This window comes from Bombina bombina, chromosome 2 (assembly GCF_027579735.1).
Source record: "Bombina bombina isolate aBomBom1 chromosome 2, aBomBom1.pri, whole genome shotgun sequence".
NCBI classification, from domain to species: Eukaryota; Metazoa; Chordata; class Amphibia; order Anura; family Bombinatoridae; genus Bombina; species Bombina bombina.
The window spans coordinates 864,240,746-864,268,258 of NC_069500.1; the positions used below are offsets into that span (position 1 = coordinate 864,240,746).

Below are 27,513 nucleotides of genomic sequence, written 5' to 3' on the forward strand. Positions count from 1 at the left end.
AATCTCTTTCGGTTTTAAACGTGGCTGTTTTTCCGTCTCTAGAAGCCGTGATGCTTAGTGGAAATCCCCAGTGGTATTGTATTTTTTCTGCTTATAATTTGGAGGTAATATACCTGAGGTTTCTCCTCTTTTGCAAGGTTGCAGGGCTTAGGTCTGAGAAGACTTGTAATGCTATGCCAGTATGCGATATATGTTTTTTCGATCTGGAGCATTTTATGATTACCTCCTTATCCTGAAAGTTCAAGATTTTAATTATTACATCCCGTGGCAGGGCCTTGGGTGGCGGTCGTGGCTTTAAGGCTCTATGAGCCCTCTCTATTACTATTTCTTTGAAAGAGTGGGTCCCCTTCACGGTTCACGGTTCTGAATAAGTCTTGGAGATAACCAGGCAGAGCATTAGGAGTTATCGATTCAGGTATACCCTAATGCGAATGTTATTGCGTCTATTCCTGTTATCTAAATCTTCAACCATTTCCATCAGATAGAATAGCGCATCATCATGCTCTTGAAGTGTATGTGTGACTTTTTTCACTGTGCCTGCTATTTCATTTTGTTTTTCTTCTATGTGGTGTACCTGCTGTGTCAAAGATATATCTTTTTTAAAGTCACCAAAAAGCTGGCGTACCTCATTTAATACAGCTTGAATGTCGTCTTTTGACGAGAGTTGCTTAAGGTCAGCTTTAGTAGCTGTTTCATTTTCTGGGACAGGGGTCTCATGTATTTGGGCCGTTATATGTTGTGTGACAGGTTCTGTTTGACCCTCTAAACTGTCAACAGTTTTTTCAGGCATCTTGAGATACTGGGTCAAAGTAGAAGTCCTGGAGGGCTTATCCATTTTGTTATTTCTTCTGAGTAACATGTCTGTGTCGCAGTAAAAGGAAAAAAAATTGAAGTGGTCGAGGGAGCTCTGAACAGATTTGAATAACAGGGCTCTTTCAGATGCACAAATTGTGGGTTGTTGTGTTGGCCCTTTAATAACCCTAAAGTCCTCTATATCCTTGAAGCTGTTGCTGAATGTTTTTTTTTGTACCCTCTTTATGTGTCAGTATTACTGAGACCTTAAACGCTTGTTAAATGTTTCTATCAACCTTGTTATCGGGTTGATTGTGATGCAGACAAGTGTTTGGGTAGAATTGGTTTACTTCTTATCTATCACCTATGCTAATGCCCATATAGATGCGTCTAATAAAGTTCTTGCCCCTTAGGCCGCAAATAGGTTAATGCTGGGGGCACCGCAATGCCCATGATAAAAAGAAACTTTATGCTTACCTGATAAATTTGTTTCTTTTTAAACACAATGAGTCCACGGATCATCATCCTTACTTGTGGGATATTCACCTCCTGATCAGCAGGAGGAGGCAAAGAGCACCACAGCAGAGCTGCTATATATAGCTCCTCCCTTCCCTCCCACTCCAGTCATTCGACTGAAGTTAGGAAGAGAAAGGAAAAGCCAAGGTGCAGAGGTGTCTGAAGTTTACAAAAATTAACAACCTGTCTCAAGAGAACAGGGCGGGCCGTGGACTCGTGTCTAAAAAGAAACAAATTTATCAGGTAAGCATACATTTTCTTTTCTTTTTAAAGACACGATGAGTCCACGGATCATCATCCTTACTTGTGGGATACAATACCAAAGCTAGAGTACACGGATGATGAGGGAGGGACAAGACAGGGAACCTAAACGGAAGGCACCACTGCTTGAAAAATCTTTCTCCCAAAAGTAGCCTCAGCCGAGGCAAAATAATAACCAAGTTGCAGCCTTGCAAATCTGTTCTACAGAAGCTTCATTTTTGAATGCCCACGAGGAAGCAACAGTCCTAGTGGAAAGAGCCTTAACTCTTACAGGAGGCTGCTGTCCAGCAGTCTCATATGCAAAATGGATTATACACTTCAGCCAAAAAGAAAGATAGGTAGCCGTAGCTTTCTGACCCTTATGCTTTCCAGAGAAAATGACAGAGAAAATGACTGAAGAAAGTCCTTAGTCGCTTGAAAAAAAAATATATTAAAGCACGGACCACGTCTAAATTGTGCAGAAGACGTTCCTTTTAAGAAGAAGGATTAGGACACAAGGAAGGAACAACAATCTCCTGAATAATGTTCCCGTCTGAAACAACCTTAGGAATAAACCCTAGTTTAGTACGTAAAACTACCTTATCTGAATGGAAAATAAGGTAAGGCGAATTGAATAACAACGCCGAGAGCTCAGACACTCTTCAAGCTGAAGATACAGCAACAAGAAATAAAACTTTCCAAGATAATAACTTAATATCTAAGGAATGCATAGGCTCAACCGCAGCCCCTTAAAGAACATTAAGAACTAAATTCAGACTCCATAGAGGAGTAACTGGTTTGAACACATTTGATCCGAATCAAGGCCTGACAAAAATATTGTACATCTTGTACATCTGCCAGACGCTTGAGTAACAAAATAGATAAGGCAGAGATCTGACCCTTTAGGGAACTTGCCGATAAACCCTTCTCCAAACCTTGCATAGGCTCAAACAAAGCCCCTTGAAAAACTTTGAAAATTAAATCAATACACCATGGAGGAGCAACTGGAATGAACACAGGCCTGATCCTGACCAAAGCATGACAGAATGATTGCACATCTGGAACAGTCGCCAGACATTTCTGAAACAAAATAGATAATGCAGAGAATTGCCCTCTTAAGGAACTTGTCAATAAACGTCCTCTCCATTCTTGAAGAGAAGACAAAATTCTAAGAATCTTAACTCAACTCCATGGGTAGCTCGTTTGAATAAAAGGAAATGTTCCTTCAGAGAAACTAGATTTGGATGAAGGAAGGGCCCCTGAATCCGAAGAACTTTCCTCAACGGAAGTCTCCCGGGTGGTAGAGATGTCATCTCCACCATATCTAAATACCAAATCCTGCGAGGTCCAGCCAGTGCAATGAAGATCACCGAGCCCCTTACTTGCGTGACTCAAACAATAACCCAAAAAAGTATGCAAAATTGAAAGCCTAAGGTACCACCAGGGCTGTTGTCAGTACCTCCTGAGAACGTTGACAGACAGTAGGAATGGACTTCTGTCCACTGGAATATCTTGGATACCTCTGACAGCGCTAAGGAATCCCTCATTCCCTCTTTATGGTTATGGTAAACCACTAAAGATATGTTCCTACTGGAACTAAGAAACTGGACCGAGGCTAACTAGAATCAGGCAGAAGAGCATGGGAAATCGCTCTCAAAACCAAAAGGCTTATAGTAAGAGCAGACTCCATCAGAAACCAAATTCCTTAAAGGGCCACTGTAAGTAAATATTTTCTATGCCTGTTACTAACTAACTACCCCAAATACGCTTTTTATCAATAGCATTTCATTAACATATCTCTACCGTATTTCAGAAATCTTGTCTGCAAATTTAATTGTTTTCCAAACCCACTCAGTGGGTATCCTTTGCTCTGTACCAATCCGTTTACAATACCTAGGTTTCAAAATGGCGCTTTAAACACAAAGTTATTGGTTTAAGTATTTTGAACATGCAGTGCTGAAAATAGTGGGCAGGATAACGTGACATCATCGGCAAATAAAAGATATAACTTTTAGAACGTTATGAAACTTTGTTTTGGAGAAAATATAGGTCAGTAGGTTTTAATTAATGTTTATTAACTTTAATATGTTAGTTGTTTAGCTTAAAAATTATAACAGAAAGTAATCCTTTAAGGAACCCTAAACTGTTTCCCCACTTAGAGGACTTGTGTCTGCTGTCACAAGACTCCTTACTTCCAAGGATGGCCATACATGGTACAATACAAAGTACCAGCACCTGGGGGTGGATTTGAACTCTCAATCATTTGCTTTCCAAGCAGCTGTGCTAGCCACTAAGCTATGCCGGAGAGAACAAATGATCTGCACAAACAAGTCCCCTGGAGAAAATAACCCCAGGACTATCAACCTTCAGGAGAATCCCTTGTCTCCTGATCCAATATTTAATACTCAAGGAGACAAAACGTCCTAACCACCGTTCCATTATCTAAACATCATAAATGCAGCGGTCTAAGAAAAATACAAGTAAATGGAATGGAGGTCAATGCTGCTACGATCAGTCCAGTTACCTCCATGTACTAAAATTGAAGGCTAGATTCCCTGATGCTTGTCAGTGAAAAACTACATAGCTAGGGAATTTATTATGGTTCCCCAGAAGAATACACTTGAATTAGGAAACAAGAAAAATTATTTCCTTGATAGTGAAAGGATGGCGCCTGGACCAGGACGACGCCCAGAAAGCGTGCCAGTGTAATGCTCCAGAACCGAAACACCACCCATAATTAAACCAGAAACTCTGAGAAAATTATGGTAGTGATGAAAAGACCAAACTGAAAAAGTCTGTCTAGACAATAAACCTTAGGGACATGTGATGATCCCTGTGAATGGGAACATGCAAATACGCATCCTTACAATCTTTTCATAAATTGCCCCTCTTGGATCAAGGAAAATGGAGCGAATAGCTTCCATAAAAAGGAAGGTACAGTTAGACTCCTAACATCTAAAAATAGTCTGAAGGTTCTCTATATCTTGAGAACCACAAAACAAATAGAATAAACCTCAGACATTGTTCCTGAATCTGAACTAAAGGTATCACTCTCAGGTAGGATAGGTCTCCTACTTAGAGAAAATACTCTTTTCATCTATCTGGATCCAGATATTCTGGAATTCTTTGAGAAAAGTGTCTGTCCAAATAGAACCAGACATCAAAGAAACTATCATGCTGTCTCCAAAGGTAGCAATATCAATCTAGGATGCCCTCTTGAGCAAACCCCCTACCTAAGAAACCATGGAATCCTGAAAGGAACAACTATCCTCTATTGGGATAGTAGGTCTTCTGGCTAGCTTGGAAATTTGATCCTTCCACCTAGAGATGCCAGGACTCCCTGAGAAGTCCGCTAAGGGAACTTCTCAGACAATATAGGAAATGTAGGTTAAAAAAAGTATACTCATTCACTTTCATTTCTAGGTAACGTTGGAAAACTCAATCCGTGCACCACATGAAATTGACCATGACCAAAATGTCGTTCCAGAGTAGCTAAAAAACCCTAGTAATAGTCAGGGGTGAACTAGCTTAACCAGAAGAAAACTACCTCAGGATCAGCTGGGAGGAATCAAACCATCCATCCTCCCAAACGGTCTGAAAACCTGAAATCACACACTCAGATGTTACAGGAGTATCGCCTTCCTAAGGCATCTGGGAGGGTACCTCTGAAATAGTAACCACAGTGATAGAAAACCTCACTGAATGATTAGTTTTCCCCTTGCGCTCTCCCTGCAGCATGGATAAGTTTGAAAAGACACTTGAGGAGACGACTGTGTAAAATATAGCACATTGCCAGAATGCTAAATGCAGCACCTGAGGCAATGTTGTCTCTGAAAAAGATTTCTCTTAATATATGGGGAACAGAAAAATCCTTTAAAATTCCACATTAGTATCAAGACATAACATGTGTTTAACATCCTTATTCGCTTTTTATGTTTTAGCACTATGAAAAGCAGAGCCTCACAAAATTGATGAAAACTCATGGTTGTTCCTCTCCACGGTCATCTTTAGTAAAAGGCAAAAGATGTATTTAATCTGAAGAGAAACCGGAGTATTACTGAGACTTTAAATGGCACATTAACTAAAATGGTGAAGGTACACTAAAACCATCTATCATCACCATGTAGATAATAAAATGTATGGTACTGTGTCATCAAATGATAAATGTACTGCTTTATTTGATGTATAACACAGAATCCCCAGACTTCAACTAAGCCTAGAGGAGTCTGCCTGTAACCGGATGGGGCACTGACCGATAACATGCATCCGGATCAGTATAAACCCTTGTACATACGTGTGCCTGCTAAGCTCCTCTGGTATATGCCTAACGCAGCAGAGAAGGCATCCAGTTCACTGAAAAACACTTCCACATAAAGTGCGCAAAGCCTCTCTACTATATGCTGTAACACAACAGAGAAGGCATCTGGCGTCCATTCAAGTAATTTGTTCAAAAGGCGCTCAAACAATGGCGCGTATCTTAGCTCCGCCCATCGTGGGCACATCAAGTTAAATCTCCCGGGCTGCTAATTTGTGACAAATGGAGCCGTCGGGAGAACCTCATGGACACTTATGAAAAATAAATAACCCCCCCCAGTCAGCTTGCAATGTAATACAAGCCGTTGGGAACGTTGAAAGGCCATGCAACATCAAGTAAATCTCCTTGTTGGCTGCCATCTGGATAAAATAAGCCGTAGGGAGCAAGACATGTATAACACATTCCATGCTTAAGAAAATAAACCTCCCTGACGGCTGTTAGCTTTGTTAATATAAGCCGTTGGGAGCCAGGACATGTAGCAACTTGTTTAACACATTGCATGCTGAAAAAAAATAAACCTCCCTGTCGGCTGTTAGTTTTATTAATATAAGCCTTTGGGAGCAAGGACATGCAGTAACATGTATAACACTGTCACGCTAAAGTAAAAGAAACCTCCCTGCCGGCTGTTAGTTTTATTAAAATAAGCCTTTGAAAGTGAGGACATGTAGTAATATGAATAACACTATTTATGCTGAAAGCAGAATAAACCTGCCTGTCGGCTGTTAGTTTTCTATTAATATAAGCCGTTGGAGGCAGAGACATGTAACAACGCCCTGTATAATACTTTCATGCTGAAGCAGGGACATGCAACATCATTTATTCCTCATGACAATCCTGTATAGCAAGATAATAACCAGAAAATAAAATGATAGCACTTACCATAGGAGTCTGCCCGGCAGTAAGGCAGCCCACCCAGCTTGCGAGGTCCTCCCCCTCACATTGTCCTGTGGAAACAAAAAGTACTGAGCATGGGAGGCGCAGTGAGTATTATGTCCCACAAGCTCCCATTGTTTTAAAGCCACCAAAAGCTCTCCTGTAGAGACTGATATGGACTACGGCTACACCCTAGAACAAAGCAGCACTCTCTGGCATTACTTTAAAAATAATAAACTCTTGATTGAAGAATCTATTCTAACTCCTCATTTTACCTCTTCCTATCAATAACATAGGCAAAGAGAATGACTGGAGTGGGAGGGGAGGAGCTATATATAGCAGCTCTGCTGTGGTGCTCTTTGCCTCCTCCTGCTGACCAGGAGGTGAATATCCCACAAGTAAGGATGATGATCCGTGGACTCATCGTGTCTTTAAAAAGAAATGTATACACGGATAAGGATTACCTGCTTCTCTGTCTGTCTGCCTACCTGCATGGCTGCCTGTCTTTACAAAAGATAATTATCTTTATTTCAAATTGATGTGTTTTTTTTTTTTTTTTTTTATTAATCATTTTTTTATTGAGGTTAAACATGTAACAATAAAAAAACCACAAGAATGAAACTTCACATCACTCAAGGAACAATGGCAATAGATCATATGTGCCCACATGGGAATAGAGTTAACATGTAACAGCAGATAAAAATAGCGGAGCATAGAGTGTTGTGGAGGAGTATTTTAAACCTCAGTTTTTTAATTTTTTCCTTATGTTTGCTTCCTCTTTTAAAATGAGGGATCACTCTTGGACCCATGAGGAGTGAAATAATCTAGAGGAGAAAATTAGAATATGGAATGGCCACTTTTGGGCCTAGTTATGTGGGGAGGGGATCAGCAGTCAAGAGCTGCTCGAATATGAGGGTAGGGAGGGGGACTGAGGCCAGAGTTGCTAGCAAGATATTGCTTCATAAAATAAGCAGGATGGAGTGTCTATCCATTGCGAGTTAAAATATATATATGAACAATAATAAAAGTAAAAGAAATGCCTATTCGTGAGAGTAATGGGTAACTATAAAGAGAAGACCAATAGGTTAGAACATTAAAGACAATCTCCTATTTCTTAGAAGAGGGGCGGTCATTGAACTGAGATGTATGGTGGATGGAGGGTGTCAGTCCATATTAGGGTATATAAGATCAAGGACAAATGGAGGGTGTTAAATAATATTAGGCTATATACTATCAAGGACAGATGGGAGGCATTAAATAATATTAGGGCATATAAGATCAGGGGCAAATAGGGGGGGTTACTTGACATTAGTACATATAAGCGTATAACTTAGACAAATATGAAGTGAGATAAACTAAATTTAGTTCCAAAGACAGGCAACTAGTATATATCTAGAATCCTAAAGTAGGTGCGTGTGGGACATCTTAGGCGGTATTGTATGCTTTTTACAGTAAGAGCTTGGGTATATGGGTAGTATGGGTGAGCCAGCTAAGGTCAGAACTTTCCATCATCTCATCTCTAAATATGTGGGAAATGCTATGTCTACTAAAGGGCTATAAATAGAAAAGGTTAAGTCTGAATTATGTGTTAGGGAGCTATGTTTAGTATTACTATATGATTGTGAACTGAAAAAAAAGAAATGAAAAAAACTGGCTATGCAAAGAGGTATAATAATAGGACATGAATGCTGCATGTAAGACACACCAAATTCAACTATTGGCTGGATGTTAAATGAGAGGAAAGGTATATTCATTAGTAGGGTCCACACACAGTACACACCAGATTACAGACCCCATATGCATTTCCCTATCAAAAAGAAAATAAAAAATAAGAGAGAAATAAAAAACAGGTTTTTGTGTCTATCCAATACCGGCTCTGCTAAAGTCCACTCCGTTGCGTGAAAGGACCCCCACTGTGTAGAAGTATATGTCCGGAACCAGTGTTAGGTCATAGAAGCCCCTTGTATAGAGTTGTCTTGAAGGGGCAAATGTCCGGATCGTGACCCGTTCATGTAATCGCTCCATTGCAAATTGAGAATGGAAGAGTCCCCAGTGACCTATCCAGGAGCCGGCCGCATCCCCGGAACAGGCCACCGAGGGTGGAGGGGTAAATTTCTGGTTGTTATTCGATCTCAAAGTAGGTGGCTGGAAGCTCGGCACATGCTCTCCAGGTGTAGATCGCTCTCGGTCATGCCCCAGCGACTGCAGTCGGCGCCGTGTCTCCGTCTGAGCATGTGAGACTCCTAAGTAGAATATATCTGGGCTTCCTTCTGAGCCATCGGCCACCACTGATCTCTGGGTCATCTGAGGCTCTCCGGAGCTATGGTGCAGTGTCAAAACTGATGTAGAGTGTATCTCCGGTGTTATGGAGGGAGCAGACTTAGGTGAGAGGGACATCCGGACGCCATCTTCCATACAGGCCTCTCCAATACAAGCCCTAAGATCCTCAAACTGTAAGTCCATCTTGCGGTCTAGGTCTCGGAGTAAGGCTAGTGCTGTGAGATTAAACTCCTCCATCTTGCCGTCAAAAGCCAACAATCACTTAGGCCAATAGAACCCGGCTTACCGGGGGGGGGGGGTTTGATGGTATAGCAGAATAAAAGTTTATAGGCCGTCTACTGATACATGCGGTTATTCCGTAAAGTGTGCTGGGTGCTATAATCCTGTTAGGGCCACAGTCCTCAGGTGAATAACAGCTGTATAGTACGATCCTGGAGCTCAGAGAGACAACTATACAAAATAGATGGTCAATGTATGCTGTTGTAGGCTCCCACTAGAGATGACGGCCTAAGATCATAATAGGCTAGTTCAGCCACTGGGTGCTAAGTAGTGGGAAAAACAGAGAATTTCAATGCTACAGACTGAGCAGTAATAGATTACTATAAGAGTAGATGAAAACAAAAGCTATATCCCAAGGAAATTTATAATCCAAAAGAGTATTCCAAGGAGCTTCATGAAATGCGGCTGATCATGGCCGCCTCTTAGCCACTCCCCCCGTGTTTTTTAGGAATTGCAAGATACAGTTGTTTCAATGAATATCGCCACTTTCAGGAGATATTACGCATGCATAGTTGCTTTAAAAAAAAAATCAAAGAAAAAAAACCTACTGCACCCGGTATTCTGAGGCGGTCTCCCATAAGGATACTGACTGGGCCTGGCCCTGCTTAACTTCTGAGATCAGAGAGGATTGGGTGCATTCAGAGTAGTGTGGCGGTAGGTATTTGCTGCTTGCACCCAGAGCAAATTAAGGTTGCTCATGCCTTCATTCACAGCTTTGTAAACAATGGAAGAGATAAAATGGGGTTACAATTTTGACCGCAAATTAATAAATAAAAAATGGTTGCTGACCCATGACAAAAAGTATATACAGATAAGGTTTACCTGCCTCTCTGTCTGTCTGCCTGCCTGCCTGGTTGTCTGTCTGTCTTTATTAAAGATAATTATCTTCATTTCAAATTCATGTGTTTTTTAGGAAATGCAAGATACAGTTGTCTTTACTAAAGATAATTATCTTCATTTCAAATTCATGTGTTTTTTAGGAAATGCAAGATACAGTTGTTTCAATGAATATCGCCACTTTCAGGAGATATTACGCATGCATAGTTGCTTTGAAAAATCAAAGAAAAAAGCCTACTGCACCCGGTGTTCCAAGGCGGTCCCCCATCCAGTTACTGACCGAGCCTGACCCTGCTTAACTTCCTAGATCAGACGGGATCGGGTGCATTCAGGGTAGTATGGCGGTAGGTATTTTCTACTTGCACCCAGCGCGAATTAAGCTTGCTCATGCCTTCATCCACAGCTTTGTAAACAATGGAAGAGATAAAATGGGGTTACAATTTTGACCGCAAATTACTAAATAAAAATGCCACTACAGGCCCAGAATAACTCGCTGACCCATGACAAAAAGTATATACGGATAAGGTTTACCTGCCTCTCTGTCTGCCTGCCTGGCTGTCTTTATTAAAGATAATTATCTTCATTTCAAATTCATGTGTTTTTTAGGAAATGCAAAATACAGTTGTCTTTACTAAAGATAATTCTCTTCATTTCAAATTTATGTGTTTTTTAGAAATGAAAAATACAGTTGTCTTTACTAAAGATAATTATCTTCATTTCAAATTCATGTGTTTTTTAGGAAATGCAAGATACAGTTGTTTCAATGAATATCGCCACTTTCAGGAGATATTACGCATGCATAGTTGCTTTGAAAAATCAAAGAAAAAAGCCTACTGCAGCCGGTGTTCCAAGGCGGACCCCCTTCCAGGTACTGAACGAGCCTGAACCTGCTTAACTTCCGAGATCAAATGGGATCGGGTGCATTGAGAGTAGTGTGGCAGTAGGTATTTGCTGCTTGCACCCAGCGCGAATTAAGCTTGCTCATGCCTTCATTCACAGCTTTGTAAACAGTGGAAGAGATAAAATGGGGTTACAATTTTTTATTTTTTTTTAAAGTATTTTTATTGAGGTTTGCATATAAGGCATACAAACAATCTATGACATTTGAGAAATATACATAAAATGTGTTGCAAAACAAAAATATAACAGTTTATGCTCAATTAAGTAGACATATCTCTCATGCGTATGGAATCATCTAACAACAGCCAAATATATGAACAAAAAAGAAAAAGGCAAGCACATTTCAGTCTAATTGAAAAAAAAATTCAGTAATAAAGCCTATGGAAACAACACCTCATTTTAAAGGGTAGAGGGGGGTATATCAATTACATACTAGTAGTGAATGCGTTGAGATGGGTGTCGTATGGGATCTGTGTCCCTAAGCCTAACCAGTAGGCTATAAGAGCGTGGGGGGGGGGGGCTATTTATGGTCACATCAAGAATACTCAATATAAGTAAAACCAGGTTGGGCTATGTCAAAATTATGTTAAAGTTACAGTTATAATAAATGTTGAAAAAAGAAACATCAACAGCTCTCAAGTTACTGAAACATAGTATTTACCATACAGTACACATATTTTAGTTGAGTATAGCATTTAGCTACGACTTGGTAAGATATGGGCTATAAGGTCGACTTCCCACAATCATAGTTTAAGTATCGCTAGAGCGTTAGATCTATATAGAAATATATATAGAAAATAAGGGGCTGAAAAATATATGTATATATTTGTAAAATATAACAGTATATATGGGGTTACAATTTTGACCGCAAATTAAGAAATAATAAATGCCAGTACAGGCCCAGAATAACTCGCTGACCCATGACAAAAAGTATATACGGATAAGGTTTACCTGACTCTCTGTCTGTCTGCCTGCCTGGCTGTCTGTATTTATTAAAGATAATTATCTTCATTTCAAATTCCTGTGTTTTTTAGAAATGCAAGATACAGTTGTTTCAATGAATATCGCCACTTTCAGGAGATATTACGCATGCATAGTTGCTTTGAAAAATCAAAGAAAAAAGCCTACCGCACCCGGTGTTCCAAGGCGGTCCCCCATCCAGGTACTGACCGAGCCTGACCCTGCTTAACTTCCGAGATCAGACGGGATCGGGTGCATTCAGAGTAGTATGGCGGTAGGTATTTGCTGCTTGCACCGAGCGCGAATTAAGCTTGCTCCTGCCTTCATTCACAGCTTTGTAAACAATGGAAGAGATAAAATGGGGTTACAATTTTGACCGCAAATTACTAAATAAAAAATGCAAGTACAGGCCCAGAATAACTCGCTAACCCATGACAAAAAGTATATACGGATAAGGTTTACCTGCGTCTCTGTCTGTCTGCCTGCCTGCCTGTCTGTCTTTATTAAAGATAATTATCTTCATTTCAAATTCATGTGTTTTATAGGAAATGCAAGATACAGTTGTGTTTACTAAAGATAATTATCTTCATTTCAAATTTATGTGTTTTTTAGAAATGCAAGATACAGTTGTTTCAATGAATATCGCCACTTTCAGGAGATATTACGCATGCATAGTTGCTTTGAAAAATCAAAGAAAAAAGCCTACCGCACCCGGTGTTCCAAGGTGGTCCCCCATCCAGGTACTGACCAAGCCTGACCCTGCTTAACTTCCGAGATCAGACGGGATCGGGTGCATTCAGAGTAGTATGGCGGTAGGTATTTGCTGCTTGCACCCAGCGCGGATTAAGCTTGCTCATGCCTTCATTTTACAGCTTTGTAAACAATGGAAGAGATAAAATGGGGTTACAATTTTGACCGCAAATTACTAAATAAAAAATGCCAGTACAGGCCCAGAATAACTCGCTGACCCATGACAAAAAGTATATACGGATAAGGTTTACCTGCGTCTCTGTCTGTCTGCCTGCCTGCCTGTCTGTCTTTATTAAAGATAATTATCTTCATTTCAAATTCATGTATTTTTTAAGAAATGCAAGATACAGTTGTCTTTACTAAAGATAATTATCTTCATTTCAAATTTATGTGTTTTTTAGAAATGCAAGATACAGTTGTTTCAATGAATATCGCCACTTTCAGGAGATATTACGCATGCATAGTTGCTTTGAAAAATCAAAGAAAAAAGCCTACCGCACCCGGTGTTCCAAGGCGGTCCCCCATCCAGGTACTGACCAAGCCTGACCCTGCTTAACTTCCGAGATCAGACGGGATCGGGTGCATTCAGAGTAGTATGGCGGTAGGTATTTGCTGCTTGCACCGAGCGCGAATTAAGCTTGCTCCTGCCTTCATTCACAGCTTTGTAAACAATGGAAGAGATAAAATGGGGTTACAATTTTGACCGCAAATTACTAAATAAAAAATGCAAGTACAGGCCCAGAATAACTCGCTAACCCATGACAAAAAGTATATACGGATAAGGTTTACCTGCCTCTCTGTCTGTCTGCCTGCCTGCCTGTCTGTCTTTATTAAAGATAATTATCTTCATTTCAAATTCATGTGTTTTTTAGGAAATGCAAGATACAGTTGTCTTTACTAAAGATAATTATCTTCATTTCAAATTTATTTGTTTTTTAGAAATGCAAGATACAGTTCTTTCAATGAATATCGCCACTTTCAGGAGATATGACGCATGCATAGTTGCTTTGAAAAATCAAAGAAAAAAGCCTACCGCACCCGGTGTTCCAAGGTGGTCCCCCATCCAGGTACTGACCAAGCCTGACCCTGCTTAACTTCCGAGATCAGACGGGATCGGGTGCATTCAGAGTAGTATGGCGGTAGGTATTTGCTGCTTGCACCCAGCGCGGATTAAGCTTGCTCATGCCTTCAGTAGGTATTTGCTGCTTGCACCGAGCGCGAATTAAGCTTGCTCCTGCCTTCATTCACAGCTTTGTAAACAATGGAAGAGATAAAATGGGGTTACAATTTTGACCGCAAATTACTAAATAAAAAATGCAAGTACAGGCCCAGAATAACTCGCTAACCCATGACAAAAAGTATATACGGATAAGGTTTACCTGCCTCTCTGTCTGTCTGCCTGCCTGCTGTCTGTCTGTCTTTATTAAAGATAATTATCTTCATTTCAAATTCATGATGTTTTATAGGAAATGCAAGAAACAGTTGTGTTTACTAAAGATAATTATCTTCATTTCAAATTTATGTGTTTTTTAGAAATGCAAGATACAGTTGTTTCAATGAATATCGCCACTTTCAGGAGATATTACGCATGCATAGTTGCTTTGAAAAATCAAAGAAAAAAGCCTACCGCACCCGGTGTTCCAAGGTGGTCCCCCATCCAGGTACTGACCAAGCCTGACCCTGCTTAACTTCCGAGATCAGACGGGATCGGGTGCATTCAGAGTAGTATGGCGGTAGGTATTTGCTGCTTGCACCCAGCGCGGATTAAGCTTGCTCATGCCTTCATTTTACAGCTTTGTAAACAATGGAAGAGATAAAATGGGGTTACAATTTTGACCGCAAATTACTAAATAAAAAATGCCAGTACAGGCCCAGAATAACTCGCTGACCCATGACAAAAAGTATATACGGATAAGGTTTACCTGCGTCTCTGTCTGTCTGCCTGCCTGCCTGTCTGTCTTTATTAAAGATAATTATCTTCATTTCAAATTCATGTATTTTTTAAGAAATGCAAGATACAGTTGTCTTTACTAAAGATAATTATCTTCATTTCAAATTTATGTGTTTTTTAGAAATGCAAGATACAGTTGTTTCAATGAATATCGCCACTTTCAGGAGATATTACGCATGCATAGTTGCTTTGAAAAATCAAAGAAAAAAGCCTACCGCACCCGGTGTTCCAAGGCGGTCCCCCATCCAGGTACTGACCGAGCCTGACCCTGCTTAACTTCCGAGATCAGACGGGATCGGGTGCATTCAGAGTAGTATGGCGGTAGGTATTTGCTGCTTGCACCGAGCGCGAATTAAGCTTGCTCATGCCTTCATTCACAGCTTTGTAAACAATGGAAGAGATAAAATGGGGTTACAATTTTGACCGCAAATTACTAAATAAAAAATGCCAGTACAGGCCCAGAATAACTCGCTGACCCATGACAAAAAGTATATACGGATAAGGTTTACCTGCGTCTCTGTCTGTCTGCCTGCCTGCCTGTCTGTCTTTATTAAAGATAATTATCTTCATTTCAAATTCATGTATTTTTTAAGAAATGCAAGATACAGTTGTCTTTACTAAAGATAATTATCTTCATTTCAAATTTATGTGTTTTTTAGAAATGCAAGATACAGTTGTTTCAATGAATATCGCCACTTTCAGGAGATATTACGCATGCATAGTTGCTTTGAAAAATCAAAGAAAAAAGCCTACCGCACCCGGTGTTCCAAGGTGGTCCCCCATCCAGGTACTGACCAAGCCTGACCCTGCTTAACTTCCGAGATCAGACGGGATCGGGTGCATTCAGAGTAGTATGGCGGTAGGTATTTGCTGCTTGCACCGAGCGCGAATTAAGCTTGCTCCTGCCTTCATTCACAGCTTTGTAAACAATGGAAGAGATAAAATGGGGTTACAATTTTGACCGCAAATTACTAAATAAAAAATGCAAGTACAGGCCCAGAATAACTCGCTAACCCATGACAAAAAGTATATACGGATAAGGTTTACCTGCCTCTCTGTCTGTCTGCCTGCCTGCCTGTCTGTCTTTATTAAAGATAATTATCTTCATTTCAAATTCATGTATTTTTATAGGAAATGCAAGATACAGTTGTGTTTACTAAAGATAATTATCTTCATTTCAAATTTATGTGTTTTTTAGAAATGCAAGATACAGTTGTTTCAATGAATATCGCCACTTTCAGGAGATATTACGCATGCATAGTTGCTTTGAAAAATCAAAGAAAAAAGCCTACCGCACCCGGTGTTCCAAGGTGGTCCCCCATCCAGGTACTGACCAAGCCTGACCCTGCTTAACTTCCGAGATCAGACGGGATCGGGTGCATTCAGAGTAGTATGGCGGTAGGTATTTGCTGCTTGCACCCAGCGCGGATTAAGCTTGCTCATGCCTTCATTTTACAGCTTTGTAAACAATGGAAGAGATAAAATGGGGTTACAATTTTGACCGCAAATTACTAAATAAAAAATGCCAGTACAGGCCCAGAATAACTCGCTGACCCATGACAAAAAGTATATACGGATAAGGTTTACCTGCGTCTCTGTCTGTCTGCCTGCCTGCCTGTCTGTCTTTATTAAAGATAATTATCTTCATTTCAAATTCATGTATTTTTTAAGAAATGCAAGATACAGTTGTCTTTACTAAAGATAATTATCTTCATTTCAAATTTATGTGTTTTTTAGAAATGCAAGATACAGTTGTTTCAATGAATATCGCCACTTTCAGGAGATATTACGCATGCATAGTTGCTTTGAAAAATCAAAGAAAAAAGCCTACCGCACCCGGTGTTCCAAGGTGGTCCCCCATCCAGGTACTGACCAAGCCTGACCCTGCTTAACTTCCGAGATCAGACGGGATCGGGTGCATTCAGAGTAGTATGGCGGTAGGTATTTGCTGCTTGCACCGAGCGCGAATTAAGCTTGCTCCTGCCTTCATTCACAGCTTTGTAAACAATGGAAGAGATAAAATGGGGTTACAATTTTGACCGCAAATTACTAAATAAAAAATGCAAGTACAGGCCCAGAATAACTCGCTAACCCATGACAAAAAGTATATACGGATAAGGTTTACCTGCGTCTCTGTCTGTCTGCCTGCCTGCCTGTCTGTCTTTATTAAAGATAATTATCTTCATTTCAAATTCATGTGTTTTATAGGAAATGCAAGAAACAGTTGTGTTTACTAAAGATAATTATCTTCATTTCAAATTTATGTGTTTTTTAGAAATGCAAGATACAGTTGTTTCAATGAATATCGCCACTTTCAGGAGATATTACGCATGCATAGTTGCTTTGAAAAATCAAAGAAAAAAGCCTACCGCACCCGGTGTTCCAAGGTGGTCCCCCATCCAGGTACTGACCAAGCCTGACCCTGCTTAACTTCCGAGATCAGACGGGATCGGGTGCATTCAGAGTAGTATGGCGGTAGGTATTTGCTGCTTGCACCCGAGCGCGGATTAAGCTTGCTCATGCCTTCATTTACAGCTTTGTAAACAATGGAAGAGATAAAATGGGGTTACAATTTTGACCGCAAATTACTAAATAAAAAATGCCAGTACAGGCCCAGAATAACTCGCTGACCCATGACAAAAAGTATATACGGATAAGGTTTACCTGCGTCTCTGTCTGTCTGCCTGCCTGCCTGCCTGTCTGTCTTTATTAAAGATAATTATCTTCATTTCAAATTCATGTATTTTTTAAGAAATGCAAGATACAGTTGTCTTTACTAAAGATAATTATCTTCATTTCAAATTTATGTGTTTTTTAGAAATGCAAGATACAGTTGTTTCAATGAATATCGCCACTTTCAGGAGATATTACGCATGCATAGTTGCTTTGAAAAATCAAAGAAAAAAGCCTACCGCACCCGGTGTTCCAAGGTGGTCCCCCATCCAGGTACTGACCAAGCCTGACCCTGCTTAACTTCCGAGATCAGACGGGATCGGGTGCATTCAGAGTAGTATGGCGGTAGGTATTTGCTGCTTGCACCGAGCGCGAATTAAGCTTGCTCATGCCTTCATTCACAGCTTTGTAAACAATGGAAGAGATAAAAACATAATTTATGCTTACCTGATAAATTCCTTTCTTCTGTTGTGTGATCAGTCCACGGGTCATCATTACTTCTGGGATATAACTCCTCCCCAACAGGAAATGCAAGAGGATTCACCCAGCAGAGCTGCATATAGCTCCTCCCCTCTACGTCAGTCCCAGTCATTCGACCAAGAATCAACGAGAAAGGAGTAACCAAGGGTGAAGTGGTGACTGGAGTATAATTTAAAAGATATTTACCTGCCTTAAAACAGGGCGGGCCGTGGACTGATCACACAACAGAAGAAAGGAATTTATCAGGTAAGCATAAATTATGTTTTCTTCTGTTATGTGTGATCAGTCCACGGGTCATCATTACTTCTGGGATACCAATACCAAAGCAAAAGTACACGGATGACGGGAGGGATAGGCAGGCTCATTATACAGAAGGAACCACTGCCTGAAGAACCTTTCTCCCAAAAATAGCCTCCGAAGAAGCAAAAGTGTCAAATTTGTAAAATTTGGAAAAAGTATGAAGCGAAGACCAAGTTGCAGCCTTGCAAATCTGTTCAACAGAGGCCTCATTCTTAAAGGCCCAAGTGGAAGCCACAGCTCTAGTGGAGTGAGCTGTAATTCTTTCAGGAGGCTGCTGTCCAGCAGTCTCATAGGCTAAACGTATTATGCTACGAAGCCAAAAAGAGAGAGAGGTAGCAGAAGCTTTTTGACCTCTCCTCTGTCCAGAGTAAACGACAAACAAGGAAGAAGTTTGGCGAAAATCTTTAGTTGCCTGCAAGTAGAACTTGAGGGCACGAACTACATCCAGATTGTGTAAAAGACGTTCCTTCTTTGAAGAAGGATTTGGACACAAGGATGGGACAACAATCTCTTGATTGATGTTCCTGTTAGTGACTACCTTAGGTAAGAACCCAGGTTTAGTACGCAGAACTACCTTGTCTGAGTGAAAAATCAGATAAGGGGAATCACAATGTAAGGCTGATAACTCAGAGACTCTTCGAGCCGAGGAAATAGCCATTAAAAACAGAACTTTCCAAGATAACATCTTTATATCAATGGAATGAAGGGGTTCAAACGGAACACCCTGTAAAACGTTAAGAACTAAGTTTAAACTCCATGGTGGAGCAACAGCTTTAAACACAGGCTTGATCCTAGCTAAAGCCTGACAAAAGGACTGGACGTCTGGATTTTCTGACAGACGTCTGTGTAACAAGATGGACAGAGCTGAAATCTGTCCCTTTAATGAACTAGCTGATAAACCCTTTTCTAAACCTTCTTGTAGAAAAGACAATATCCTAGCGATCCTAACCTTACTCCAGGAGTAACCTTTGGATTCGCACCAGTATAGGTATTTCCGCCATATTTTATGGTAAATCCTTCTGGTAACAGGCTTCCTAGCCTGAATCAGGGTATCAATAACCGACTCAGAAAAACCACGTTTTGATAAAATCAAGCGTTCAATTTCCAAGCAGTCAGCTTCAGAGAAGTTAGATTTTGATGTTTGAATGGACCCTGTATCAGAAGGTCCTGTCTTAGAGGTAGAGACCAAGGCGGACAGGATGACATGTCCACTAGATCTGCATACCAAGTCCTGCGTGGCCATGCAGGTGCTATTAGAATTACTGATGCTCTCTCCTGTTTGATTTTGGCAATCAATCGAGGAAGCAGCGGGAAGGGTGGAAACACATAAGCCATCCTGAAGTTCCAAGGTGCTGTCAAAGCATCTATCAGAACTGCTCCCGGATCCCTGGATCTGGACCCGTAGCGAGGAAGTTTGGCGTTCTGGCGAGACGCCATGAGATCTATCTCTGGTTTGCCCCAACGTCGAAGTATTTGGGCAAAGACCTCCGGATGAAGTTCCCACTCCCCCGGATGAAAAGTCTGGCGACTCAAGAAATCCGCCTCCCAGTTCTCCACTCCCGGGATGTGGATTGCTGACAGGTGGCAAGAGTGAGACTCTGCCCAGCGAATTATCTTTGATACTTCCATCATTGCTAGGGAGCTTCTTGTCCCTCCCTGATGGTTGATGTAAGCTACAGTCGTGATGTTGTCCGACTGAAACCTGATGAACCCCCGAGTTGTTAACTGGGGCCAAGCCAGAAGGGCATTGAGAACTGCTCTCAATTCCAGAATGTTTATTGGAAGGAGACTCTCCTCCTGATTCCATAGTCCCTGAGCCTTCAGAGAATTCCAGACAGCGCCCCAACCTAGTAGGCTGGCGTCTGTTGTTACAATTGTCCAGTCTGGCCTGCTGAATGGCATCCCCCTGGACAGGTGTGGCCGATAAAGCCACCATAGAAGAGAATTTCTGGTCTCTTGATTCAGATTCAGAGTAGGGGACAAATCTGAGTAATCCCCATTCCACTGACTTAGCATGCATAATTGCAGCGGTCTGAGGTGTAGGCGTGCAAAAGGTACTATGTCCATTGCCGCTACCATTAAGCCGATCACCTCCATGCATTGAGCTACTGACGGGTGTTGAATGGAATGAAGGACGCGGCATGCATTTTGAAGCTTTGTTAACCTGTCTTCTGTCAGGTAAATCTTCATTTCTACAGAATCTATAAGAGTCCCCAAGAATGGAACTCTTGTGAGAGGAAAGAGAGAACTCTTCTTTTCGTTCACTTTCCATCCATGCGACCTTAGAAATGCCAGAACTAACTCTGTATGAGACTTGGCAGTTTGAAAGCTTGAAGCTTGTATTAGAATGTCGTCTAGGTACGGAGCTACCGAAATCCCTCGCGGTCTTAGTACCGCTAGAAGGGCACCCAGAACCTTTGTGAAGATTCTTGGAGCCGTAGCCAATCCGAATGGAAGAGCTACAAACTGGTAGTGCCTGTCTAAGAAGGCAAACCTTAGATACCGGTGATGATCTTTGTGGATCGGTATGTGAAGGTAAGCATCCTTTAAATCCACTGTGGTCATGTACTGACCCTCTTGGATCATGGGTAAGATTGTCCGAATAGTTTCCATTTTGAACGATGGAACTCTTAGGAATTTGTTTAGAGTCTTTAAATCTAAGATTGGCCTGAAAGTTCCCTCTTTTTTGGGAACCACAAACAGGTTTGAGTAGAACCCTTGTCCTTGTTCCGACCGCGGAACCGGATGGATCACTCCCATTAATAACAGATCTTGTACGCAGCGTAGAAACGCTTCTTTCTTTATCTGGTTTGTTGACAACCTTGACAGATGAAATCTCCCTCTTGGGGGAGATAATTTGAAGTCTAGAAGGTATCCCTGAGATATGATCTCTAGTGCCCAGGGATCCTGAACATCTCTTGCCCAGGCCTGGGCGAAGAGAGAGAGTCTGCCCCCCACTAGATCCGGTCCCGGATCGGGGGCTCTCGGTTCATGCTGTCTTTGGGGCAGCAGCAGGTTTCCTGGCCTGCTTGCTCTTGTTCCAGGACTGGTTAGGCTTCCAGCCTTGCCTGTAACGAGCAACAGCTCCTTCCTGTTTTGGTGCAGTGGAGGTTGATGCTGCTCCTGTTTTGAAAGTTCCGAAAGGGACGAAAATTAGCCTGTCTAGCCTTAGCTTTGGCTTTGTCTTGAGGTAGGGCGTGGCCCTTACCTCCTGTAATGTCAGCGATAATTTCTTTCAAACCGGGCCCAAATAAAGACTGCCCCTTGAAAGGTATATTAAGTAATTTGGACTTAGAAGTAACATCAGCTGACCAGGATTTTAGCCACAGCGCCCTACGTGCCTGTATGGCGAATCCTGAGTTCTTAGCCGTAAGTTTGGTTAAATGTACTACGGCCTCCGAAATGAAAGAATTAGCTAGTTTAAGGACTCTAAGCCTGTCCGTAATGTCGTCTAGCGTAGATGAACTAAGGTTCTCTTCAAGCGACTCAATCCAAAATGCTGCCGCAGCCGTAATCGGCGCGATACATGCAAGGGGTTGTAATATAAAACCTTGTTGAACAAACATTTTCTTAAGGTAACCCTCTAATTTTTTATCCATTGGATCTGAGAAAGCACAGCTATCCTCCACCGGGATAGTGGTACGCTTAGCTAAAGTAGAAACTGCTCCCTCCACCTTGGGGACCGTTTGCCATAAGTCCCGAGTGGTGGCGTCTATTGGAAACATCTTTCTAAATATTGGAGGGGGTGAGAACGGCACACCGGGTCTATCCCACTCCTTAGTAACAATTTCAGTTAGTCTCTTAGGTATAGGAAAAACGTCAGTACTCGCCGGTACCGCAAAGTATTTATCCAACCTACACAGTTTCTCTGGTATTGCAACGGTGTTACAATCGTTGAGAGCTGCTAAGACCTCCCCTAGTAATACACGGAGGTTCTCCAATTTAAATTTAAAATTTGAAATATCTGAGTCCAATCTGTTTGGATCAGAACCGTCACCCACAGAATGAAGCTCTCCGTCCTCATGCTCTGCGAGCTGTGACGCAGTATCAGACATGGCCCTAGCATTGTCAGCGCACTCTGTTCTCACCCCAGAGTGATCACGCTTGCCTCTTAGTTCTGGTAATTTAGACAAAACTTCAGTCATAACAGTAGCCATATCTTGTAATGTTATCTGTAATGGCCGCCCAGATGTACTAGGCGCCAAAATATCACGCACCTCCCGGGCGGGAGATGCAGGTACTGTCGCGTGAGGCGAGTTAGTCGGCATAACTCTCCCCTCGCTGTTTGGTGAAATTTGTTCACATTGTACAGATTGACTTTTATTTAAAGTAGCATCAATACAGTTAGTACATAAATTTCTATTGGGCTCCACCTTGGCATTGGAACAAATGACACAGATATCTTCCTCTGAGTCAGACATGTTTAACACACTAGCAAAAAACTTACAACTTGGTTATAATCTTTTTTAGCAAAAAACGTACTGTGCCTCAAAGAGGTACTAACGATTAAATGACAGTTGAAATAATGAACTGAAAAACAGTTATAGCATCAAACTTTAAAACAACACAACTTTTAGCAAAGGTTTGTTCCCATTAGTAAAATAACAATAATTAAATTTGACATAAAAAATACAAAGCAACGTTTTTATTCACAGTCACTATAAGAATTCTCACAGCTCTGCTGAGAGAATTTACCTCCCTTCAAAGAAGTTTGAAGACCCCTGAGATCTGTCAGAGATGAACCGGATCATGCAGGAAAAATAAAAGTAACTGACTGGAATTTTTTGATGCGTAGCAAAGAGCGCCAAAAACGGCCCCTCCCTCTCCCACACAGCAGTGAAGAGAAACGAAACTGTCACAATTAAAGCAAAAAAACTGCCAAGTGGAAAATAATGCCCAAATATTTATTCACACAGTACCTCAGCAATGTAAACGATTCTACATTCCAGCAAAAACGTTTAACATGATAAATAGTTATTAAAAGGATTAGTGACCTTTAACAGAGTAGTTCCGGTGAAATACCATCCCCAGAATACTGAAGTGTATACATACATGTCATTTTAACGGTATGGCAGGATTTTCTCATCAATTCCATTCAGAAAATAAAAACTGCTACATACCTCAATGCAGATTCATCTGCCCGCTGTCCCCTGATCTGAAGCCTTTACCTCCCTCAGATGGCCGAGAACAGCAATATGATCTTAACTACTCCGGTTAAAATCATAGTAAAAAAACTCTGTCAGATTCTTCCTCAAACTCTGCCAGAGAAGTAATAACACGCTCCGGTGCTATTGTAAAATAACAAACTTTTGATTGAAGTCATAAAAACTAAGTATAATCACCATAGTCCTCTCACACATCCTATCTAGTCGTTGGGTGCAAGAGAATGACTGGGACTGACGTAGAGGGGAGGAGCTATATGCAGCTCTGCTGGGTGAATCCTCTTGCATTTCCTGTTGGGGAGGAGTTATATCCCAGAAGTAATGATGACCCGTGGACTGATCACACATAACAGAAGAAATGGGGTTACAAATTTGACCGCAAATTACTAAATAAAAAATGCCAGTACAGGCCCAGAATAACTCGCTGACCCATGACAAAAAGTATATACGGATAAGGTTTACCTGCCTCTCTGTCTGTCTGCCTGCCTGTCTGTCTTTATTAAAGATAATTATCTTCATTTCAAATTCATGTATTTTTTAAGAAATGCAAGATACAGTTGTCTTTACTAAAGATAATTATCTTCATTTCAAATTTATGTGTTTTTTAGAAATGCAAGATACAGTTGTTTCAATGAATATCGCCACTTTCAGGAGATATTACGCATGCATAGTTGCTTTGAAAAATCAAAGAAAAAAGCCTACCGCACCCGGTGTTCCAAGGTGGTCCCCCATCCAGGTACTGACCGAGCCTGACCCTGCTTAACTTCCGAGATCAGACGGGATCGGGTGCATTCAGAGTAGTATGGCGGTAGGTATTTGCTGCTTGCACCGAGCGCGAATTAAGCTTGCTCATGCCTTCATTCACAGCTTTGTAAACAATGGAAGAGATAAAATGGGGTTACAATTTTGACCGCAAATTACTAAATAAAAAATGCCAGTACAGGCCCAGAATAACTCGCTGACCCATGACAAAAAGTATATACGGATAAGGTTTACCTGCGTCTCTGTCTGTCTGCCTGCCTGTCTGTCTGTCTTTATTAAAGATAATTATCTTCATTTCAAATTCATGTATTTTTTAAGAAATGCAAGATACAGTTGTGTTTACTAAAGATAATTATCTTCATTTCAAATTTATGTGTTTTTTAGAAATGCAAGATACAGTTGTTTCAATGAATATCGCCACTTTCAGGAGATATTACGCATGCATAGTTGCTTTGAAAAATCAAAGAAAAAAGCCTACCGCACCCGGTGTTCCAAGGCGGTCCCCCATCCAGGTACTGACCGAGCCTGACCCTGCTTAACTTCCGAGATCAGACGGGATCGGGTGCATTCAGAGTAGTATGGCGGTAGGTATTTGCTGCTTGCACCGAGCGCGAATTAAGCTTGCTCATGCCTTCATTCACAGCTTTGTAAACAATGGAAGAGATAAAATGGGGTTACAATTTTGACCGCAAATTACTAAATAAAAAATGCCAGTACAGGCCCAGAATAACTCGCTGACCCATGACAAAAAGTATATACGGATAAGGTTTACCTGCGTCTCTGTCTGTCTGCCTGCCTGCCTGTCTGTCTTTATTAAAGATAATTATCTTCATTTCAAATTCATGTATTTTTTAAGAAATGCAAGATACAGTTGTCTTTACTAAAGATAATTATCTTCATTTCAAATTTATGTGTTTTTTAGAAATGCAAGATACAGTTGTTTCAATGAATATCGCCACTTTCAGGAGATATTACGCATGCATAGTTGCTTTGAAAAATCAAAGAAAAAAGCCTACCGCACCCGGTGTTCCAAGGCGGTCCCCCATCCAGGTACTGACCGAGCCTGACCCTGCTTAACTTCCGAGATCAGACGGGATCGGGTGCATTCAGAGTAGTATGGCGGTAGGTATTTGCTGCTTGCACCGAGCGCGAATTAAGCTTGCTCCTGCCTTCATTCACAGTTTTGTAAACAATGGAAGAGATAAAATGGGGTTACAATTTTGACCGCAAATTACTAAATAAAAAATGCCAGTACAGGCCCAGAATAACTCGCTGACCCATGACAAAAAGTATATACGGATAAGGTTTACCTGCCTCTCTGTCTGTCTGCCTGCCTGCCTGTCTGTCTTTATTAAAGATAATTATCTTCATTTCAAATTCATGTATTTTTTAAGAAATGCAAGATACAGTTGTCTTTACTAAAGATAATTATCTTCATTTCAAATTTATGTGTTTTTTAGAAATGCAAGATACAGTTGTTTCAATGAATATCGCCACTTTCAGGAGATATTACGCATGCATAGTTGCTTTGAAAAATCAAAGAAAAAAGCCTACCGCACCCGGTGTTCCAAGGTGGTCCCCCATCCAGGTACTGACCAAGCCTGACCCTGCTTAACTTCCGAGATCAGACGGGATCGGGTGCATTCAGAGTAGTATGGCGGTAGGTATTTGCTGCTTGCACCCAGCGCGGATTAAGCTTGCTCATGCCTTCATTTTACAGCTTTGTAAACAATGGAAGAGATAAAATGGGGTTACAATTTTGACCGCAAATTACTAAATAAAAAATGCCAGTACAGGCCCAGAATAACTCGCTGACCCATGACAAAAAGTATATACGGATAAGGTTTACCTGCGTCTCTGTCTGTCTGCCTGCCTGCCTGTCTGTCTTTATTAAAGATAATTATCTTCATTTCAAATTCATGTATTTTTTAAGAAATGCAAGATACAGTTGTCTTTACTAAAGATAATTATCTTCATTTCAAATTTATGTGTTTTTTAGAAATGCAAGATACAGTTGTTTCAATGAATATCGCCACTTTCAGGAGATATTACGCATGCATAGTTGCTTTGAAAAATCAAAGAAAAAAGCCTACCGCACCCGGTGTTCCAAGGCGGTCCCCCATCCAGGTACTGACCGAGCCTGACCCTGCTTAACTTCCGAGATCAGACGGGATCGGGTGCATTCAGAGTAGTATGGCGGTAGGTATTTGCTGCTTGCACCGAGCGCGAATTAAGCTTGCTCCTGCCTTCATTCACAGTTTTGTAAACAATGGAAGAGATAAAATGGGGTTACAATTTTGACCGCAAATTACTAAATAAAAAATGCCAGTACAGGCCCAGAATAACTCGCTGACCCATGACAAAAAGTATATACGGATAAGGTTTACCTGCCTCTCTGTCTGTCTGCCTGCCTGGCTGTCTGTCTGTCTTTATTAAAGATAATTATCTTCATTTCAAATTCATGTGTTTTATAGGAAATGCAAGAAACAGTTGTCTTTACTAAAGATAATTATCTTCATTTCAAATTTATGTGTTTTTTAGAAATGCAAGATACAGTTGTTTCAATGAATATCGCCACTTTCAGGAGATATTACGCATGCATAGTTGCTTTGAAAAATCAAAGAAAAAAGCCTACCGCACCCGGTGTTCCAAGGCGGTCCCCCATCCAGGTACTGACCGAGCCTGACCCTGCTTAACTTCCGAGATCAGACGGGATCGGGTGCATTCAGAGTAGTATGGCGGTAGGTATTTGCTGCTTGCACCCAGCGCGAATTAAGCTTGCTCATGCCTTCATTCACAGCTTTGTAAACAATGGAAGAGATAAAATGGGGTTACAATTTTGACCGCAAATTACTAAATAAAAAATGCCAGTACAGGCCCAGAATAACTCGCTGACCCATGACAAAAAGTATATACGGATAAGGTTTACCTGCCTCTCTGTCTGTCTGCCTGCCTGCCTGTCTGTCTTTATTAAAGATAATTATCTTCATTTCAAATTCATGTGTTTTATAGGAAATGCAAGATACAGTTGTGTTTACTAAAGATAATTATCTTCATTTCAAATTTATGTGTTTTTTAGAAATGCAAGATACAGTTGTTTCAATGAATATCGCCACTTTCAGGAGATATTACGCATGCATAGTTGCTTTGAAAAATCAAAGAAAAAAGCCTACCGCACCCGGTGTTCCAAGGCGGTCCCCCATCCAGGTACTGACCGAGCCTGACCCTGCTTAACTTCCGAGATCAGACGGGATCGGGTGCATTCAGAGTAGTATGGCGGTAGGTATTTGCTGCTTGCACCGAGCGCGAATTAAGCTTGCTCATGCCTTCATTCACAGCTTTGTAAACAATGGAAGAGATAAAATGGGGTTACAATTTTGACCGCAAATTACTAAATAAAAAATGCCAGTACAGGCCCAGAATAACTCGCTGACCCATGACAA

General features: G+C 41.1%; 19 non-coding genes and 2 pseudogenes across 19 annotated transcripts; all 21 read right to left on the reverse strand.

The window, feature by feature from the left end:
* Positions 1 to 5,487: 5,487 nt before the first annotated feature.
* On the reverse strand, positions 5,488 to 5,603 carry LOC128650601 (U5 spliceosomal RNA). Its single transcript, XR_008400881.1, has one exon. It is a non-coding gene; the product is annotated as a U5 spliceosomal RNA (small nuclear RNA).
* Positions 5,604 to 10,363: 4,760 nt separating this feature from the next.
* On the reverse strand, positions 10,364 to 10,482 carry LOC128650896 (uncharacterized; annotated as a pseudogene).
* A 477-nt stretch (positions 10,483 to 10,959) lies between these two features.
* LOC128651016 (uncharacterized) lies at positions 10,960 to 11,078 on the reverse strand (annotated as a pseudogene).
* Positions 11,079 to 12,153: 1,075 nt separating this feature from the next.
* LOC128650484 (5S ribosomal RNA) lies at positions 12,154 to 12,272 on the reverse strand. The gene has a single exon (XR_008400782.1). It is a non-coding gene; the product is annotated as a 5S ribosomal RNA (ribosomal RNA).
* Positions 12,273 to 12,691: 419 nt separating this feature from the next.
* On the reverse strand, positions 12,692 to 12,810 carry LOC128651149 (5S ribosomal RNA). The gene has a single exon (XR_008401084.1). It is a non-coding gene; the product is annotated as a 5S ribosomal RNA (ribosomal RNA).
* A 420-nt stretch (positions 12,811 to 13,230) lies between these two features.
* LOC128650479 (5S ribosomal RNA) lies at positions 13,231 to 13,349 on the reverse strand. The gene has a single exon (XR_008400778.1). It is a non-coding gene; the product is annotated as a 5S ribosomal RNA (ribosomal RNA).
* A 419-nt stretch (positions 13,350 to 13,768) lies between these two features.
* LOC128651150 (5S ribosomal RNA) lies at positions 13,769 to 13,887 on the reverse strand. The gene has a single exon (XR_008401085.1). It is a non-coding gene; the product is annotated as a 5S ribosomal RNA (ribosomal RNA).
* A 475-nt stretch (positions 13,888 to 14,362) lies between these two features.
* On the reverse strand, positions 14,363 to 14,481 carry LOC128651151 (5S ribosomal RNA). Its single transcript, XR_008401086.1, has one exon. It is a non-coding gene; the product is annotated as a 5S ribosomal RNA (ribosomal RNA).
* Positions 14,482 to 14,901: 420 nt separating this feature from the next.
* Positions 14,902 to 15,020, reverse strand: LOC128650485 (5S ribosomal RNA). Its single transcript, XR_008400783.1, has one exon. It is a non-coding gene; the product is annotated as a 5S ribosomal RNA (ribosomal RNA).
* A 419-nt stretch (positions 15,021 to 15,439) lies between these two features.
* On the reverse strand, positions 15,440 to 15,558 carry LOC128650469 (5S ribosomal RNA). Its single transcript, XR_008400769.1, has one exon. It is a non-coding gene; the product is annotated as a 5S ribosomal RNA (ribosomal RNA).
* Positions 15,559 to 15,978: 420 nt separating this feature from the next.
* Positions 15,979 to 16,097, reverse strand: LOC128650471 (5S ribosomal RNA). Its single transcript, XR_008400770.1, has one exon. It is a non-coding gene; the product is annotated as a 5S ribosomal RNA (ribosomal RNA).
* A 420-nt stretch (positions 16,098 to 16,517) lies between these two features.
* Positions 16,518 to 16,636, reverse strand: LOC128650472 (5S ribosomal RNA). Its single transcript, XR_008400771.1, has one exon. It is a non-coding gene; the product is annotated as a 5S ribosomal RNA (ribosomal RNA).
* A 419-nt stretch (positions 16,637 to 17,055) lies between these two features.
* On the reverse strand, positions 17,056 to 17,174 carry LOC128650473 (5S ribosomal RNA). Its single transcript, XR_008400772.1, has one exon. It is a non-coding gene; the product is annotated as a 5S ribosomal RNA (ribosomal RNA).
* Positions 17,175 to 17,598: 424 nt separating this feature from the next.
* On the reverse strand, positions 17,599 to 17,717 carry LOC128650474 (5S ribosomal RNA). Its single transcript, XR_008400773.1, has one exon. It is a non-coding gene; the product is annotated as a 5S ribosomal RNA (ribosomal RNA).
* Positions 17,718 to 24,003: 6,286 nt separating this feature from the next.
* LOC128650480 (5S ribosomal RNA) lies at positions 24,004 to 24,122 on the reverse strand. The gene has a single exon (XR_008400779.1). It is a non-coding gene; the product is annotated as a 5S ribosomal RNA (ribosomal RNA).
* A 419-nt stretch (positions 24,123 to 24,541) lies between these two features.
* On the reverse strand, positions 24,542 to 24,660 carry LOC128650486 (5S ribosomal RNA). Its single transcript, XR_008400784.1, has one exon. It is a non-coding gene; the product is annotated as a 5S ribosomal RNA (ribosomal RNA).
* A 419-nt stretch (positions 24,661 to 25,079) lies between these two features.
* Positions 25,080 to 25,198, reverse strand: LOC128650489 (5S ribosomal RNA). The gene has a single exon (XR_008400786.1). It is a non-coding gene; the product is annotated as a 5S ribosomal RNA (ribosomal RNA).
* A 419-nt stretch (positions 25,199 to 25,617) lies between these two features.
* Positions 25,618 to 25,736, reverse strand: LOC128650476 (5S ribosomal RNA). The gene has a single exon (XR_008400775.1). It is a non-coding gene; the product is annotated as a 5S ribosomal RNA (ribosomal RNA).
* A 420-nt stretch (positions 25,737 to 26,156) lies between these two features.
* LOC128650490 (5S ribosomal RNA) lies at positions 26,157 to 26,275 on the reverse strand. Its single transcript, XR_008400787.1, has one exon. It is a non-coding gene; the product is annotated as a 5S ribosomal RNA (ribosomal RNA).
* A 423-nt stretch (positions 26,276 to 26,698) lies between these two features.
* Positions 26,699 to 26,817, reverse strand: LOC128650491 (5S ribosomal RNA). Its single transcript, XR_008400788.1, has one exon. It is a non-coding gene; the product is annotated as a 5S ribosomal RNA (ribosomal RNA).
* A 419-nt stretch (positions 26,818 to 27,236) lies between these two features.
* On the reverse strand, positions 27,237 to 27,355 carry LOC128650492 (5S ribosomal RNA). Its single transcript, XR_008400789.1, has one exon. It is a non-coding gene; the product is annotated as a 5S ribosomal RNA (ribosomal RNA).
* Positions 27,356 to 27,513: the final 158 nt, after the last annotated feature.